This window comes from Mustela putorius, unplaced genomic scaffold, assembly GCF_011764305.1.
Source record: "Mustela putorius furo isolate JIRA1106 unplaced genomic scaffold, ASM1176430v1.1 tig00003859_pilon_pilon_pilon, whole genome shotgun sequence".
Lineage (NCBI taxonomy): Eukaryota > Metazoa > Chordata > Mammalia > Carnivora > Mustelidae > Mustela > Mustela putorius.
Genome location: NW_025422011.1, coordinates 22,942,008 through 22,961,134, shown reverse-complemented (window position 1 = coordinate 22,961,134; position 19,127 = coordinate 22,942,008). Strand labels below are relative to the sequence as shown.

Below are 19,127 nucleotides of genomic sequence, written 5' to 3'. Positions count from 1 at the left end.
GTGCCAAATCTTGATAATTTCAAGCTGCTTTATACTGCATCATGAAGTCCTATAGATGAATACTCGCAGAAAGAAAAGCTTTTAAAATATACTGGGAAGGAATTCAATATAGTCAGATTTTCCCCTGTGTACAAACAGTAGCTCATGTCCCAAGGATGAGGACCTAGTTTGGATTGTGGATCTATGGCTCAGTGTAGGGTTTGAGGACAATCAGGTCTTTGATGTTACTTTGATGGCCAAATCTTAGGTAACGTTCTCTGGTAATTTGGTTCCTTGACTGGTAACGCAACAGCAAGGATATATGGTTTTTATACCAGTGGGGCCCCTTTTAAAAAACAGAAAGAAAGAAAGAAAGAAAGAAAGAAAGAAAGAAAGAAAACAAGTAAAAATAAAATAAATTAAAAATAAAATAAATAACTTAAAATGAGAAATTGCAGCACCTCTTTAAAAATGGGAAATATTGTGAATAGGGAAGAAACCTCCCCTCCATTGTGTTAAGATCTTTTGTTGATCCTAGCAGGGCAGTTTGGTGTTTTTCCCTTTTTAATCACGTGAGAGAGGAGGTGCAGAAATTTACTTCACCCTCCCCATCTCAGAAGCCAAAATTATCACAGTTTTTATGAGGAGATATACAAGTAGGTGAAGCTTTACAGAATGAGGAAACTCACTTGTTTTCATTTCCTTAACAAAATAATTTTGCTTTTCTACTTGGAAAATCTGGCTTTTTAGCACAAGAATGTTCTGGACTGCAAACTGGAGCTGAAAGAGATTGGTAAATTCATATGACCTTGAGGAAGGAATATTCTGTTTCTGGGCCTTAGCTTTCCAGGTACATTAAGGGGCTATAGGTCCAGGTGGTTTTTAGGTTTACTTCTGTCTCTGACCTTCTGGGCATGGTGAGGCATGCTTTTCTTTTTTCCAATCTTCAGGACCCTGGAGAGCAACCCAGCCTTGCCAGCCTCACAGGGCCCTTTCTGTAGTATATATAGACCAGCAGAGGGTTTGCAGTGACCTGATTGATACATGGGTTGGTTCAGTTAACGTACAGCTGGTGAGCAAAGACTACTTAACTCTAAATACCCAATCTTTTTTTCCCAGTTGTCTGTCCTCTTGCTGGAGTAGGTGCTGCATATGCAGTATTAGATGCTAATGGATGTTCACGTCTTGTTCTCTCCCATTTTGAGTTCTTTATTTCTTCAAGTGTTCTGCCCCAGACATATGACCATGGACAGCTTTTTGGCGGTGCTGGCTGACCTGGCGATGAAGGTCTTGGTAGATCGATGACCTGTAAGATAGAGTAGTGCACCTCAGCCAGCAGATAATGTATAGTTGCGCTGTTGAAAAAACATTTCTTCTGAACGCTGAGGGAAGAGAAAAACCTTTGCTGGCAAGCTGTAAAGATATAATGCGGGAAACTGGATCTAAAGATGCAGGTGGCCAGTGTTGTAGATTCTTTGGCAAAGTGGAGAGTAGCTGCTTAGTTGGTAGGCAGCCTAGATATTAGAGTACTGACGATCTCATTCTGATTGAACCCCTCTCATTTCTACCCAGGCTGTGTACCCTGTGGCTTATATTCATTCCAACCTCATTAGGTAGGTTCCACATTTAACTTTGCCCTGTTTTCTAATGATATCAGTAGCAGACCTGTTTCTTTTCAAGGACCTTCATCTTTTCCTCTTATTCCCTAGAGGGCCTAATGAACTGCACTCGGTGTTTTTAGTTTTGTAAATAGAGAAGACAACAAAGGAATACAATAGAATCTATTCTTTATTTGTTAACTAGTTGGCTACTTGAGGCCATGAGTAGATTGACAAGAAGGCACTTTACTGCATATGTGGGACCCAACATATATTAGACTGCATTTCCAACTCTAGTGATTACATCTACATGCCTTCAGACACATCCTGAGTTGTCATTGTATTGTGTGGACAGGGTTATACACTGGGTAAATGGAAGGGGAAATAGGCTGCAAGAGAAGTAAATGTGTTCTTGTAGGAAACATATCGATGCTTGCATCTTTCTTGTTACAATTTTATTGTCTCTTTGATGGATATGCACAGTATTTTTTAAAAAGGAAAGCAAGGAGAAAAAAGTCAAGCCAGAACAATACGTGTGATAGAAGGAATCTTGTCTTTCTAAAGAACACATTTATATATTGTTTCTGTTCCCCTTATGATCCACTTGTTGGAACAGAGCATTAAGGAATAGAAAATGCATGGCCTATGAGGATTTTTTAACTGGAACAAAAAATCGAAACACTGCATTAGTTTTTTAGTTAGACCAGGGGTACTAAGGTGGCACTGAATGGATTTCCTACACTATTGTAAAGAAATACATCTTTCTGGAAACTGAAAAAGTAGCCAGAGTAGTTGGAACTCAAAGAAACAGATGGATAGTTGTACCTGTTTGGTTGTCCCCTCCTTTTTAAAGAGGGTATGGTAGGGATGGAGATGTGGTGTGAGGATGAGCAGGCTGGGAAGGAAAATGTTTCCACACATTGTTTTCCCTGCTCTGACCATAAATTCAGTCGACTTTGTCCCTCGGCTTGTTCTTCTTAATTTCTTGTGTTTCTCCCAGTAGGAGTTCCAGAGCAACTAAGCCAGCTGCTTGGTTAATGTGTCTGGGGCCTCACTGGAGGGTTTTCCCCAGGCAATTAGAGTGGAGATAATTCCCTTTCTCCTAAAAAAAATCTCTGTGATGCTGTTGTCTGCAATTCTTTCTCAGGAACATCAGGCTGCATCTGTACTCACTAGAATCTCTTTGGGCGTATGACTTTCCTGATAGCAAACTTCATACACAGGAACTTATGTGCTTGGAGCTGGGGCCATCAGCTGGCTTGAGACACTCAGCATGCCTGAATTAATTAGAATGGAATTTTATTTCCACTGGAGGTAAACCACTCCAGGCTGCGACATGACATCCTGGTACGTTCTCAGCATTGCACTTGACTCACTCATTCACTCCGTGCACTTTTGCTGATAACTGGTCTCCAGGTCTGATACTGTCTTTGAAGCACGGGCAAGGAAAGAGTTGGGGAATTTATGGCTCCTATTTCTTGAGTTCTTGGACATTTTAGCCTCAGAGGCTTAGCACCATGCTGGAGAAAGCTCAGACTTCTTGCTTAGTCATTAGCGAGTTAAGGTTAGTGTCCTGCATTTCTTTAAGGATGATTCCTCTAATCACTTATCTTCAGTGTAGCCCTCTGAACTAGATATTATTGCATCTTCTATATGGGGGAATTGTGAGGTGCTGAGAAGAGAAGGGACTCCTCCAGGAGTATGTAGTAAGTGTATATAGTAATTGTGAGGTGCTGAGAAGAGAAGGGACTCTTCCAGGAGTATATAGTAAGTGCATGCAGACGGCCATCCTTATTTCAAAGAGCTTATTCTCCACCAGTCATTCCATTTTTTTTTCTCATTTTTTTTTTTAACACCCTCATGTGACAAGAGAACACTTGTAACTTCTCACGGAAAAAGTGCAATGTATTCCATTTATAAACTGAAGAAAACAAAGGTCAAGTTATAAGTGGTACTTTCTAAAACTGGGGATGCTAATCACATCCTGGGGCCATTTCCCTGTGGCACTAAAATCTCCCTTGTGCATTCCAACCACTGCTGGTCTTCAGACTCTTGAAGGCTTCTGTGGTATTGCTTTTAGACTCTCCTTCTTTCCTGGAATCTGAATGTTGATAGGCACATTCTTGGTCTCAGTACCGCAGAGAGCCTATTGAGTGAGGCCTTTGAATGACCCATCATCTTTGTGTGATTGGTATGGCTTGCATATACCTCTGTGCTGATGTGTAATGGCCAAGGACCTAATATTAAATCACGACTGACGCAAATGAGCCATTTGGCTGTTTCTTGAAATGTGCGAGAGATGAGTTACAGTAGTCTCAGTGTTACATGGGTGGTTTTATACTGTTTCAATATAAATTCTGATACTCTTGATTTCAGGGTGATAAACACTGTGTTCTTTAAGGTGACTTTGAAATCATAAGGTCTCATTAAAAACTATTGGCAGTGAAATAAAGTGTTGAGGCTGGGGGACCCTGATTAGGAGGACGTTGGTCATTATTGCTACTTTTATTGGTATTTAATTAGATATATACTAGAGTCTATACGAGCTAATAAGAGTGAGGTGCAGGATGTAGGTGAGCACCTTGAATTCAGAGTAATTTTCACCGGTGGCAATTTTTCGTAGACATTAGGGTGATGCGTAAGGAGTTTGCAAACCTGATTACCATCTTTCCTACCCGTCCCAGCCTGTAGGTTAGTGCATTTAATGGCCTCCTGTGAGTGTTAGATTAAGGTCATAATCCTTCCTAGAGCTGTGAAAAATTTTTCCTGGTCTGGTCCAAGTTTCCTTCTTCAGTTTCCTCTTGTACCACTTTTCCTGCTTCTCTGACCTCCAGTTCTTTCAGTTCCTCAAGAGAACCAACGTCACGGATGCCACAGGAGCGCTATACATGCCATTTTTGGAGTATCGAGAGGTAAATCCTACTTAGCCTTAATCCTCAGGACAAAAGAAATCTCTAGTGTTTTATACTTGGACTGTAAAACAGTGCTCCTTTTCCTGCAGAGGCGTTTTTGATCATTTCATTGATGTCTGCTTTTCCCACGGGCTGTAAGTGCCCTCAGAATGCATCATTCTCTATTCCCAGTGCATATCATAAAGCCATCATTGTACTTAACGTAGCCAGCAGATACTTGTGAATACCTGAATGAATGAATAAATGGAAGAGTTCTGCTTTAGGGGTCTGTATTTGTGGCTTCTGACCTGTGCTCTTACCCTTCTAGATGGTTCCATTAGTTAAGCCTCCTTGTTCTCTTCGCCTCCGTCTCCTCTCTGGACAGAATGGACATCATTTCTACCCAGTCTGCTAGTACAGGATTATGGGGAACATCCAGTGAGACTCAGCATGGAATGTGTGCAGTAAATTCCAATATGCTTTGTAAACATTAGGCACAGGGAATGGCGAAGATGAAGTAATTCTAGCATTTCTACTTTGAACTTCTGAGGATTATTCTTTCCTTGAGGAAGGCAGTTAATCTATAAAAGGCTTTTGGTGATTTCCTGGTCTGATTCACAGCCCAGGGCAAACCATGCCTCGCTCTCAAGTTGAATTTACATGTGTTCCGTGTCCGCAGGAGCTCTGGCAGGCATGCGTGAGTGTAGGTGATTTACACTTAGCGGTCTGAAAGGAAACCCATCACAGGCAGAATTAAGGGCCGATGTGCCCCCTCTGCTGGAGACCAGACATAATTGGGTGGCGTATATGTTGGTCCTGCAAGCTAGCTCTATCTCCAGTATAAACTGCTGAGGGTCTGCTTCTTGAAGCTGCATTGGGCGCTCACAGGAAGGGCTGCCTACCAAGGCCATTTAGTTAAGTCCTGTGGGCAGGGTTTTGTATAATATTATTATTTTTTAATGAGTATTGCATGCTATTTGGGTGTAGCCTTATTGTGAAGCTCAATGGATTTTTCATTTCTTTAATTTTTTGAGATTGGGGCGCCTGGGTGGTTCAGTGGGTTAAAGCCTCTTCCTTCGGCTCAGGTCATGATCCCAGGGTCCTGGGATCGAGCCCTGCATCAGGCTCTCTGCTCAGCAAGGAGCCTGCTTCCCCCTCTCTCTGTGCCTGCCTCTCTGCCTACTTGTCATCTCTGTCTGTCCAATAAATAAATAAAATCTTTAGTTTTTTGAGATCATAAAAGGTGCTTTCCTGATTTACAGAGTGAAATGTGTGTAAGAAGCTATGAGGACAGAAATTCTAGGGAACTATGTGAAGATTGGGGTGAAAGTTTGCAGTATAGGTATATTTTAGCTTTTTTTTTTTTTTTAAAGGTTTTATTTATTTATTTGACAGAGAGAAATCACAAGTAGATAGAGAGGCAGGCAGAGAGAGAGAGAGGGAAGCAGGCTCTCTGCTGAGCAGAGAGCCCGATGCGGGACTCGATCCCAGGACTCTGAGATCATGACCTGAGCCGAAGGCAGCGGCTTAACCCACTGAGCCACCCAGGCGCCCATATTTTAGCTTTTTAAGATGGAATAATATATCAATGCATTTCCTATGTAAACTATGTGTTACAGTACTGAATAGCATAAAAACAAAGGTGAAAGCTATTTTAAACTATATAATACTTACCACCCTACTCTTTTTTTCTTTTTCAAATTTCTTTTCAGCATTCCAGAATTCATTGTTTATGTATAACACCCAGTGCTCCATGCAATATGTGCCCTCCTTAATACCCACCACCAGGCTGGCCCAACCTCCCTCCCCTTTCCCTTCCAAAACCCTCAGATTGTTTTTCAGAGTCCACAGTCTCTCATAGTTCGTCTTCCCCTCCAATTTCCCCCATCTCCCTTCTCCTCTCCACCCTACTCTTAATTCCATTGTGCGTAGGTGATCATTAAAAGTTGTATTTCCATTCTTGAGGTTTCTTTCTTTTCATTTATGAGCACTTTCCCCCTGAATGATGAGCTGGAACATGTCCTTCCTCAGCTGCTTTTTCATTTAACAGAATAAAGCCTTGTCACATCATTGGTGTGGAGAAGGTAGAGACAAGGGCTGTTTTGTTTCTTGTAGGATACTCTGGATCGTTCTGTGCCTTGGTGGTATACGTGGCAGTAATCACCTGTAGGCCTGCAGCCGCCTGCTTTGGGCTCCACACAACAGTGACCATAGAAACAGGGCCTGGAGCCAAGAGCCCCTGCCCTTGATCAGCATGTTCTGTTTCAGCGCTGTAGCTAGGGGAGACGGTGGCAATTAGCCTCTGCTGAGATGGGGGTTGCAAGATGGAAGTGGGTGTGTGATGAGGGTCAGATGCTCAGTGCTTGGGCATAATGCTAACTGTTGTTTATGCAGTTGAAGTGGAGCCCATGCTGTCCCGGGTCAGGCATTACGTGAACACAATGAGAGAAAGTATAGTGGTTAAGATCACAAGCATTGGGAGTTGGACAACCTTGGATTTCTACTTGAGCTCTGACTCGAGTTACAGAATTTTTGGCAAGGTTAATTAACTTTCCTAAGCCTCAATCGTAAGTTAAAGATGATGGCTCCCTCACTGCATAACTAGACTTAAATAGGACCACACACGTGTGTTAGGACATCGCTGGTTGCAAATAACAGGGGCTTAAACTATATATATAATGGTCACGTAAACAGGTTGAGATGAGGCAGTGCCAGAGGAGTTGATATTCTGGTGATCTGGGACCAATGCATCCTTTATCTGCTTGTGCTGGTATCCCCAGCATTGTCTCTGGATGCTTTCCACTGGCAAAGGGGGAAAGGGTTGCTATGATTGTCAGAGACTAACTGTTCTTCCCTCCGTGGTGCTGGCACTGCTCCAGCAACACTGGGGTATGAGGTACGTGGAGCACAGAGAGAGAAGTGGTTCTCGGGCGGGCTGTCAGCAGTGCGGCCCTAACAGATCCATAGTTGAGCTCTGCGCCTGGTAAGAGTTCGGTAGGAACCTGCATGGTTCCTGCTGGTGCTGAATTTGATAGCGATGGTTCTTCCACATCTGAGCAGAAGTGAATAGGACAAATCCAAGGAGGTGAGACCAGTATCTGGTGAATAGGAGTCCTTTGTGTACCCAGCCATTCTTGCCCTCGGGGTGTCTTTAAGGCTGTTAGGGTGGTAACATCCCAGTGGTCAGTGTGGCTCCTGCCTTGAGTCCATCGACCCTGGTGGCCAGGGCTGCTCCTGTTAGGCCTTTGCTCTGGCCAGCCTGCCTGGTACCTGTTGCTACTGCCCCTTCCCCTCGAGGTCCCCTGGCAGACCCCTTGAAGCCAGGGCTTGACTGTAGCTTCTACCGAGGTCTGCCTTCCCCTTCTGCACTTGGTCATGCTCCTAGCTCCTGCCGTCTTGGCCCACTGATCGCTTGGCTTTTGATGCTCCCTGCTTTCCATGTATAGTTCGGCTATGGATTCAGTTTTCTTCTGTTTACTGACCTCCGAGCTTCAGGGCACCCCTGTCAAGGCCAACTCAGGGCGCACCCCTCTGGCAGGAGAGCCCTTTCCCGCCCTCAGGGGAGAACAGACCTTGGTTTTCACTGATTGCCTGGTGCTGACTCCTTCCCGTACTTGGATCTTGTTTCCTTGCTGTATATAAGCTACAGATGGGATCCCCAGCTTGGCGCTGGTGCCGGTTACCTTGCTGGAGGTCAAGCAGGCAGCAGTAGAATCAGCATTTGCAGCTGGGTCTAGGCTTTTCATTTGGAGTAACTCTGATATCAGGATTTCGGATTTCGGTGAAGAATGAAATACAGCCTTGACAGAATCTGCGAATCTGTTTCACATACAAATTATGTGACTGAGCTTTGCTCCAAAGCTCATCCTTGCTAAGTGCTATGTGAAAAAGGTGATCCTCTGTTTGCCAAGTGAGGAATCATGAGGCTTAACTAAACTGTTACCTTCAGAGGGAGTGTAGTGAAGTATTGGCACCAGTCGTCCCTCCAGGGGGAGACTGTGGGATGGTGGAAAAAACCTTGGAGTCTGGGCAGAGTATCTTCCATTTGCTTCTCCAGAAACCTTCTCTGCCCTCCCTTTTCCACTCCTCCATGTCCTGCTGATAGGCCAACCACAGGTTGCTTCATCATTTAGATTCTTGGAGCTCCTCAGCAGGAAGAACAGGCAGGAGGTAAGGAAGAGAGAGGAGAGAATAGGATTTCCCTAGATTTTCCTCTACAGGGTCACCTTGGGCTGATTGAGCCTCTTGACTGAAAGCCACAGGCCCTATCAGATGGCCTTTTTGGGTTCTCTTAGCCTTTTCATTCCCAGAAAAGAGATTCCCTAGCTTCCTCTTTTTAAGCTTTGTGGCAGTACACCATCCCTTGTGGTTTATAAATACTTTCTGTTCATACCTCTATAAATAATCAATTAATTATATTGGCTGCAAATTGCCAAACCTCTCTATTTCCCACAAAGACCCTTATGGTTACGAGTTCAAAGTCAGAGACCCTGGATCACTGCCTGGCTTTACTGTGTATCCTCAGGTAAGTTTCAACCTCTTTGAGTCCTGGGTTGCTCATCAATAAAAGGTGACAATTACTCTTCCAAATCAGCAGGAAGAAAGAGTGTGAAAGGCGCATGGTGGGGTGTTTTCCTTGATTGGCCAGGAGTTTGGGGAAGGCAGAGAGGTTTGAGGATGGAGCACATAGGTCCCCAGAGAGGGTCCTACATCCTCACCTGACCCCCCAGCCCAGTCAGGGAGAGGCATATCTGGTGGGGGGACCGGACCCAATAGATGATCTGTCCAGGCTGAGCCTGTAGGACCTCATCTTCCATTCACCTCAGCCTAGAATCCCAACTCTTAAAGAATACAGATGAGATCCCCTCCAGTTACAAATTATTTAGTCATGACATTAGCCTCTGGATGATGGACTCTCGGATAAGGCCTTTGGAAAACCTAATGATGTGGTCAGAAAAGAGGAAATGGTCAAAATGGTGTTAAGAGACATAGATGAAAAAGCCAATCCTTTGGCTTTTGTTTATTTTTGCTATTCAGAGTGCAGTACTGGCAAAAATAAATCCTGTTACTTGTGTCTGTGAAAATCTGACAGTGGTAGCTTAAAAAAAAAAAAAAAAAAGAAAGGCAGTGGCATTTATATTGGAAATTTGCTTGGGAAGGGTCTTGTGCCTGAACTTTGAGAGGGACATAGCACTGACTCTCGCTGGTCAGTTTTATCAGGTCAGTCATCTCCTCCTCTTTTATTATCTCTGAAGGACTTCTATCGTGTAAAATCATCTTGATCATTTACCTGCATACAATTTTATGGTGTCTCATTTTTCTCACCCATACCTCTGATCTCTAGTGAATAGTGTTAGCAACTTCAACTTGTCTTAATTTAAATCTGTGTCCCCAGTACCTGCCTGGATGCTTGCTTGGGCATTTGTTGAATCAGGATGTGAATTAACAAATGAGGGAAGGACTCCTTTGCATAAGTGGCTGGGAGACCCTGGATCTCCTGGTTGGAATGGAGAGAAAATTCCAGGCGTTTAAAGAGCTGATGTCTAGTATTCTTTCCACAGCACTGAAGAGCTTGGCATGAAGCCACAATTCCAAGATACAAAATGCTCAGGGCCCTTATAGAAGGAATGACACAGGTCAACTGTTAGAGGATTTGAATATGGGAAGTTTGAGTGCGGCTTTAGATTGGAGCCCGACTGCTGTATTCATAGGCAGATCCCCCATTTCCACTCCTCTCCCTAGGCCTTCTTTAATTGGGCCACAGTTTTACTGTTTGTTAAAAAAAGAAAAAATCCTTCATTGTGGGTTTAATTGTAGTAATAGTATATAGATCTATATTTGGCACATAATAAGCACTTAGTCATTGTTAATTTTTATTGCCAGTAGTAATAGGGGCAATTGTAAAAGGAATAGGAGGAAAAGACTGTGAAACGAAATTCACTGAATGCTAGCTGGTAGATGAGAAGACTTAGGTCCCAGGCCTTGCTCTGCTGCTCAATTTTGCAAACTTCAAATACTTCCCTTCTCTTGGCATCATGCAAAATGAAGAGTTTGAATCTGATGGTCCCCGGGTGGCCTCAGATTGTGCTTAGAAGTACGGTCTCAAGGATAGACAATATTTGTGTGTTAGCACAGTGTGTGTGTGTGTGTGTGTGTGTGTGTGTGATTTTTTTTGGGTGATTTTCATTTTTTCTGATGCTGTAAGGTTATTTAGCAGAAAAGAAAACCATGTTTCTGGTGCCCCCTTATACCCAGCACACATACAGCTTTTTGGTATCAAACAGGTTCTGAAATACCCACTGGTTGGTTGACTGACTAGTTAGGTTGGGTGGTAGGAGGTTCGAGTTCCAAGGGATCTAGAGGAGCAAGGAAAAGGTGAAGGAACATGTCATTCCTTAGTGTTTGGATTGTCAGTACACGTTTGGTTCATCCTCACCCATGTATACTTCAGGCAAAAGAGGGAAACGGTGGACAGGAGGTAAGAAAGAAAAAGTAGGAAAGGAACAAATATTTACCAGATGTTTACTGTGTACCGGGAGCTTACATATCGCATCTCATTAAATGTTCAGAACAAGCCTGCGAGATGTGGGAGCGGATGTTTTTGAGGCCTCTTCACTTCCATTTTGACCATAAAGAGGTGAGCTCAGGAAGGGCCAGTTTCTAGGTCTGAGAAGTTGGGAGGCAGATTCCAGGTGAATGGAAACCCGGGCCTGTATGGTTCCAAATCCATCCTGTGCTCATCCTTTGTGACATGATTTCTCCACATCTCTTCCTCATACCCTTGACACAGTCCTCTCGCTCACGCATTCTTGATGAACTTGCCTCCTATCTGACCCAGACAATAAACTATCAAAAGAGAACCTTACTGGCTCCCCCTCACCACCTCTGCTAGCCTGATTCTGTGTCACTGGACTCTGCATTCCCTATTACTGTGCACACTTGCCATATCTTTATTTAGGGCCATTCCCCTTCCTTTACAGAGAATCCCTTGTTCAGGATGTCACTTCAATGACTTTTTCTGATAGCGTCAATTTTCCCCCTCAACAGGATGCTCAAGCAGCATCAATATATTCTATATACCTGTAATGCATAAATAAAAATCCTTCCTCAGTCCCATACCCCTTTCTAGCTGGTGGCCCCATTTCTCTACTTATCTCTGTAATAAAATCTCCAGAAATGCTTGTAAATGCTCTGTCTTCACTTACTTCCCTCCCATTTTTTTGTTTTTGTTTTTTTTTCTCCTATCATGGCACCAAAGAAACCTTAAAGTCACCAAAAACTTCCATGTTGCCCATTGAAAGGATTGATACTTTGTTTTCATCCTATTAGACCTGTGGGCTGCATTCGACACAATTCGTTACTCTTTCCTTGACAATTACCCTTCACTGGTGTGATCTTCTTTTGTGTCACACTCTAACTATAATCTGTTGGAATTCGGTTAATCATAATATATCTAGAATCTGACCACTTTGCATCACTTACACAACCACCAGCCCGCTCCAAACCACTATCATCTGTTACGTGTATTGTTAAAATCGTCTGCAATAGGTTTCCCTGATTCTACTTTGGCCAGGTCTTATTCCCAGTCTTTTCTCACCTCCTCAGCCAGAGTAAGCATTTAAATTAGTTCCCGACAGTCCTTTACTTAAATCTCTCCAACGCTTTTCCCATCTCCCTTACAGAGAAAAGTGGAGTCTGTAGCATGACCTTAAAGTCCAAGGTGCTCTAGCTCCTTGCTGCTTCTCCATTCTCATCCCCTCCAGTCATCCCTGCTTCCTGTGCTCCTGTCCTATCCGAGTCCCTGATTCTGCTCTAACGTTTCACTCACACTCCGCCCTACGGCCCACTATATTTTTGCTGTGCTGCCCACTATATTTTTGTACATTTTGTCCTGACTTCCTTCCTCACTTCCTTAAAAGTATTCAAATGCTATCTCATCAAGGAGATGATCTAAAGGAGAAACTCTCCCATGACCTTGTTCACTATTCCCCTTCCTCTGTCTCATTTTCTTCACATTTATCACTTTCTGTATTTATTAGCTCAAGTGTACATACCTCTGTCTTTAGAACTTGGCACAGTGCCTGGCCCATATTAGAGACCATCTGTTGGAGGAAAAAGCGGGAGTGACCGCAAAATATTGCTTCCTTTGTATTTTATATCACTCAGTGTTGAGATCTTTGAGTTAAATATACATTTGGTTAAAAAAAATTAAAGCAAGGGGCGCCTGGGTGGCTCAGTGGGATAAGGCTTCTGCCTTCGGCTCAGACCATGATCTTAGGGTCCTGGGATCGAGCCCCGCATTGGGCTCTTTGTTTGGCGGGGGGCCGGCTTCCCCCCTCTCTCTGTGCCTCTGTCTCTGCCTGCTTGTGATCTCTGTCAAATAAATAAATGAAATCTTTAAAAAAAATTAAAGCAGATGTTTTGATTTTTCTGAGCCACCAAGAGAATAAGAAGTGGGGTTACCTGGGCAGAGAGGCCTACAGGGCCAAAAGGTTAGGTGTGAGGATGTTTTGCAGTAGGTACGTAACAGATGACTGCTACCCTGGTGGGAAGTGCTGGGGATCTCTTCCTTACTTGGGAACTGACCGGTGATGTGGAGTAGGTGAAGCAGGTCGGGTGGAGTGGAGGGCGGGGCTGGAGAAAACGTGTCAAGAGCTACCATCTTTTGAATAGATACTGCAGCCAGTCTCCATGATGTTATAAATATTTTATTTCACTATCCCCTAGGAGACATCTATCCCCTCTTAATTTTGTGACAGATTAAATGACTGTGCCCACCTCTCCTAGCTCAGAAGAATTAGAACAGGACATTATGGCACTGCAGTCTCACAGGTGGAGAGGGAAAGGTGAGACATAAGAAGTAGCAATAGAGTGATCTTCACATCTTATGTTCTAATATACACCTATATATCTGGAATATTTAGAATCAAATGATAAGGTTTTCATTTTCTCTCTCTCTCTCTCTCTCTTTTTGTTTTAACTGTGTTACATTAGCGTACAATATATCATTAGTTTCTGATGTAGTGTTCAATGAATCCTTATTTGCATGTAACACCAAGTGCTCCATGCAAGCTGTGTCCTCCTTCATACCCATCACTGGGCTCATCTGTCGCCCCACCCCCTCCCTTCTAAAACCCTCAGTTTGTTTCCCAGAATCCATAGACTCTTATGGTCTCCCACTCCGTTTTCTCCCCCTTCATTTTGCCCTTCCTTCTCCTCATGTGCTCCATGCTATTCCTTATGTTCCACAAACAAGTGAAACCATATGATAATTGTCTTTCTCTGACTTATTTCGCTTCACATAATCTCCTCCAGTCCCATCCATGTTGATGCAGGAGTTGGGTATTCTCCTTTCTAACGGCTCGGTAATATTCCATTCTGTATATGGACCCCATCTTCTTTATCCTTTTGTCTGTTGAAGGGTATGTTGTTGCTTCCCACACTTTGGCTACTGTGGACATTGCTACTATGAATGTTGGGGTGCATATGGCCCTTCTTTTCACTACATCTGTACCTTTGGGTTAAATACCCAGTAGTGCAATTGCTGAATCAAATAACTTTTTCAAAAAAGTATTTATCAAGTCCTTTCTCCCATCCCAAACCCCTTTTGAACAGTATGATGCTATAGGGGATATAAAATTAACTATACATTATATCGTCTAAGAAGCATTTATTGGCATTATTAATATTCATTTATTATCCGTTTTGTGTTAGGTCCCATACTATTTGCTGGAGATTAAAATGATGATAATAAGAACATTAAATTCTTACTGTATGCTGAGTGCTGTTCTAAGTGCTTTAAATGTGTTCTCTTAAATGTCACAGGAACCATATGAAGTAGGTACTATTATCCACATTTTTCAGATGAGAACTAGAAAAACACTGCTGACATAACTTATATGCTGAAGATTATATGACTAGTAAGTGACAGAGTCATGTTCTAAATCCAGTTACTTTAGTTAAGAATGAAGTCCTAACTATCTATACTGAAGAGAAGGCTCAAGTTCTTAAGGATCCCGGGACACAGTTAGGGGACAGGCAGGTGCAAATAAATGATTCCTGTACCAGTGTGGTAGGTACTCCTGTTGTGGGTAAGGATACTCTGAGGGTACAGGTGCTATTATTTTGCTTAGTGGTGGGACTTAGGAGGAAGGATAAAAAAAGCTTCCCTTATACCTTGATATAGAAAATGGTGATTGCCTACATCTGAATTGCTCTGCCATCTTCCCAAAAACAAAGGTCAAGGAGAACCAATAAAAGTATAAATACCCACATTGTCAATGTAATTGGAGGCAGAGAGTAATGTAAACTTCAACATGTAAAAAATAACATTTTATAAAATGTTAACAGCAGAAAAATGTTTACATTTTATAAAATGTAAAACAGCAGAAACATGTATAAAACTGTTAAAAATGAGAAAATATTTCAGCGATACAAACTCTTAAAAAAAACTCAGAGTAGAAAAAAAAAATACAGTATTCCCAACTTGAATCAAACATCTCTTAACAAAACTTTAGGGTTAAGAAAAATTCACCTTTAACCAGAAATTCAGACTAGAAGTGCACAAAAAAAAAAAAAAAAAAAAAGATAAAGCATAAGTTGATTAAATATAGGGACAGAATGACAGAGAAAGAGTATCATTTTATAAATGAAGATACAATTACAAAAACTTCAAAGGAGAAGTTCAACTGAAAGAGTTATGAAGGACATTAAGGAAATCTGTTAAAATCACAAAATAAACATGAAATAAAAATAAAAATGACCAGAAAGAAAAAGATCAATAAAGTTAGGAAAGAAGATCCAACATGCATATAATTAAAATCTCTGAAGAAAAATGATAGAATAGAATAGTGAATAGAATATAATGTGTAATACAAGAAAGGCAAAATGATCATAAAAAACTAATTTGGAGGACTCACAGTTCTCCATTGCAAAATTTATTACAAAATGGCAATCAAAACAGTGTGGTATTAGCATAAGACAGATATACAGACTAATGAAATAGAGAAGCCGAGCAGACCCTCACCTATGTGGTGAACTGATTTTCAAGAAGAGTGCCTGTACCATTCAATGAAGAAAGGACAGTTTCAACAAATGGTGCTGTAAAAACAGAGTATCTGCTTGCAAAAGAATGATTTTGGACTCTTTACCACTTCTAAAAGTTAACTCAAAATGGATCAAAGAGCTAAAGGTAAGGTAAGAGCTAAAGCCTATAAAGCTCTAAAAAGAAAAAAAAAAATAGGAAAAAATCCTTGTGATGTTGAATTTTGACAATCAATTCTTGGCTATAACACCCAAAAACCCAGCTAATAAACGACAATAATCAATTGGATTTAAGATTAAGGACTTTTGTGCATGGGGCACCTGGATGGCTTAGTTGGTTAAGTGTCCAACTCTTGGTTTTTGACTCAGGTCATGATCTCATGTGTCCTGAGATTAAGCCCTACATCATTCTCTGCACCCAGTTGGGAGTCTACTTGAAGATTCTCTCCCCCATCCCCCTGCCAACTCATGTACTACTCTTTCTCAAATCTTAAAAAAACAAACAAACAAACAAACACCAAAAGGGGAGAGAATATTTGTAAATCCTATATCTACTAAGAAATAAATATTAAGTATAAAGAACTACAACTCTGCAACAAACAAACCTGCTGCTTCCAGATGGCGCATGGGAGAAGAATGAGGCACAGACAAGTCAGCTGCAAGAGAAAGGGAGCAGGGGACAACAGTAGAAAAGACTTGCCCTGAACAACTCCTCAGTCCTGTTTTTATTAGATATAGACAGTAATCAATGAGCTGAAGAAGGCCAGACATTAATCATATGTCTTGTAGATAAACAAGAAGGAAGGCAAAATACATCTGGTTAAGCAGTATAAAGTTTATAGTCGAGCAAGCACATTCAAAGGGCTTATCTAATTAGCCACAGGTGCTCTCGGGTAGAAGGGGAGATAATGGGAAAATGAAGCAGGTGGTGTTCTGCCCTGAGTTAGCCGGGTATCCCGAGCTGCTCAGCTTCAAGGACCTATATCGTCCTCGCTCCCAAAGGCCTATTGCCAGTATATGTTTTTCTTAAGGCTGTATCTAAACATGCTTGGTAACTAGTATAATTTCTCATGGGTTATATTTTAAGTAATACATTGTTCTGAGGGACAGTTACATAAACCAATTCAAAAATGGGCAAAGAATTTGAGTAGACATTCCTCCAAAGAAGATACCCAAATGGCCACTTAGAATGTGCAGAGATGCCAGCATCCTTTAAGAAAATGCAAATCAGAAATACAAGATACCACTTCTTACCATTAAGATGGTTATGATTTAAAAAGGAAAATAACTGTTGGTGAGAATATAGAGAAATTACAACCCTTGTACATTGCTGGTGGGCAAGTAAAATGGTGTATCTGCTTTCAGAAAACTGAAATGACCCAGAAATTCTACTCAATACCCAAAGGAATCAAAAGGAGAGACTTGGACAGATGTTTGTATACCAGAGTTCCTTGTGGCAATTTTCACAAGAGTCAAAAGGCAGAAACAACCACAAATGTCCATTAACATATGGATAAACAAAATGTGGTATAAACAAAATGTGGTATATACAAATTGTGAAAATGGATGCAGTTCTGCTACATGGATGGACCTTGAAGACATTATGCTCAGTAAAACAAGCCAGACACAAAGGAACAAATGTTCTGTGATTCTACTTGTATGAAATGCCTATAATAAATTCCTAAGGATAAATTGGATAAAGGTTAATGGGCTGAGGGGTAAAAGAATGAGGAGTTACTGCTTAGTGGTTATAGGGTTTCTATTCAGTGTAAAGAGAAAGTTTTGGAAATGGTGGTGGAGGTATAATGTTGTGAACATAATTTATGTCACTGAATTACACACTTACATGGTTAAAATGGCAAATATTAAGTTAACTGTCTTACCCAAACTTAGTGAATAATGTAATATACTACCCCAAACCCTTTAAGTATGTATTTCAAATGGACAAATTATATTTGAATTCTATTTTAAAAATTTAAAAATGCAAGACATCAAAATGCAAATCTACATATTTAGTGGGCCCATCATGAATCTGGGAAAATTGACCTGTAGAGTCAACCCTGAGCTATATCCTAGTAAAACTATTAAATTTTAAATAAAACTATTCTCATGACTTAAAGGCAAAAAGGCTAATATTTACAAAGCAAAGAAATTGAGGTTGGCATCAGACATCTTGACAGCAGCATAGAAGGCAAGACAAAAGTTGAATTTTCAGTAGAACTTGAGGAAAGAGAGTATGAGAAAGGCTTCCCAGTTTGACAGCCGAGTTGAGTGCTGGTCCTTCATATGGCCAGATAAGTGGGAGGAAGTGTTCTCAAAGCAAGGGACCAGAAGGATGGGAGCAAAAGAGTGCATGAAGCTTCCAGGATTTGCAAATAGGTTAGTATGGCTGTAGTCTCTGTAAAATCAAGTGCAGACTCCGAAGGTCTTAAATTTGATCAAATAATTCATTTATTCATTCACTTAATTGATATTTCTTTAATATTAGCAATGCCCACTTACCTAGGTGTTACTGAAAGAGTTGTATGTAAGATCTATATGAAAAGATGAGGAGGAGGTTAAAGAGACTAGTGAATGCACATAGAAATTTTCATTTATGCAAAGGAATCAAAAGGAGAGACTTGGACAGATGTTTGTATACCAGTGTTCCTTGTGGCAATTTTCACAAGGGTCAATGATTAGAGTAATGTTACTCTAAACATCCACTTTCAGTTGAAAATTTGCATTTCAGCTTTTCCATTGACCTAGTCTTGGAAGCACAGGTGGACAGTTATTCCCGTAAAAGGCAGAGCGAGCCGAGCCAGTATATCCATTGGGTAATCACAGTCATGGAGAGATGGCTGTGTCCAGCAACTGACAAGACTGACACAAGTGCAAAAATAACTGAAAACCACTCTCACTGAGAGTATATTCTGCGCCTGGCACTGGCCTGGTACCGGGAAAATACATGGCAAGTTAGAAGAGCTGGTTTTGGCTTTCAGGTTGCCCACACATGTGTAAATTGCTGGTAACATTACAAAATGTAAGTGAGGGTTGGCACCAAGGTGTGACGAGATGCTCACAAGTTTGATCTCACTATGCACTGGTGAGTGGGCATCCAGAGACATCCTGCCGTTTTTCATTTGAGTGCAGGATTTTAATTTCCAGTGTGTCTTCCTCGACATTTTCATGCTAAAACATTTAAGTTGTAAGTAACAGAGATCAACTTGAATAATTATGGGCATGATTCTAAAAAGGTTACCAGAGTATCTCATGGACTGAACAGAAGGAAGGGGAGGTAATTGGATTACTGGGAGGAGCTGAAAAACCAATGTTCAGGTAGTTTAACACCTTCGTACTTGAACCGTTTTTGCATCAGTATTGGGCAACAATTTTCAGTATCTAATTGAACCTGCAAAAAAGTAGGTCAAGCAGGTACCTTTTTCTTTATTTAAAAGGTAAGGAAATAATCTCAGGCAGATAAAGTCAATTTTCCCAAGTGCAGTGGTTAAATGTAGAATTTAGAGTAGAAGCCTTCTGACTCTTGGACCTTTTCTTTTCCCATTAGTCCTCTTGAAAGCCTTCTTTTCTTACTAGTATGCCAAAATTTCCCTTTAGGATTCTCTCACCTTCTTAG

At 41.5% G+C, this 19,127-nt stretch overlaps 1 protein-coding gene across 2 annotated transcripts in view; it reads left to right on the top strand.

Moving 5' to 3' along the window:
* NELL1 (neural EGFL like 1) overlaps positions 1–19,127 on the top strand; it is an 831,926-nt gene that overhangs the window by 127,356 nt on the left and 685,443 nt on the right. The window lies entirely within an intron of this gene.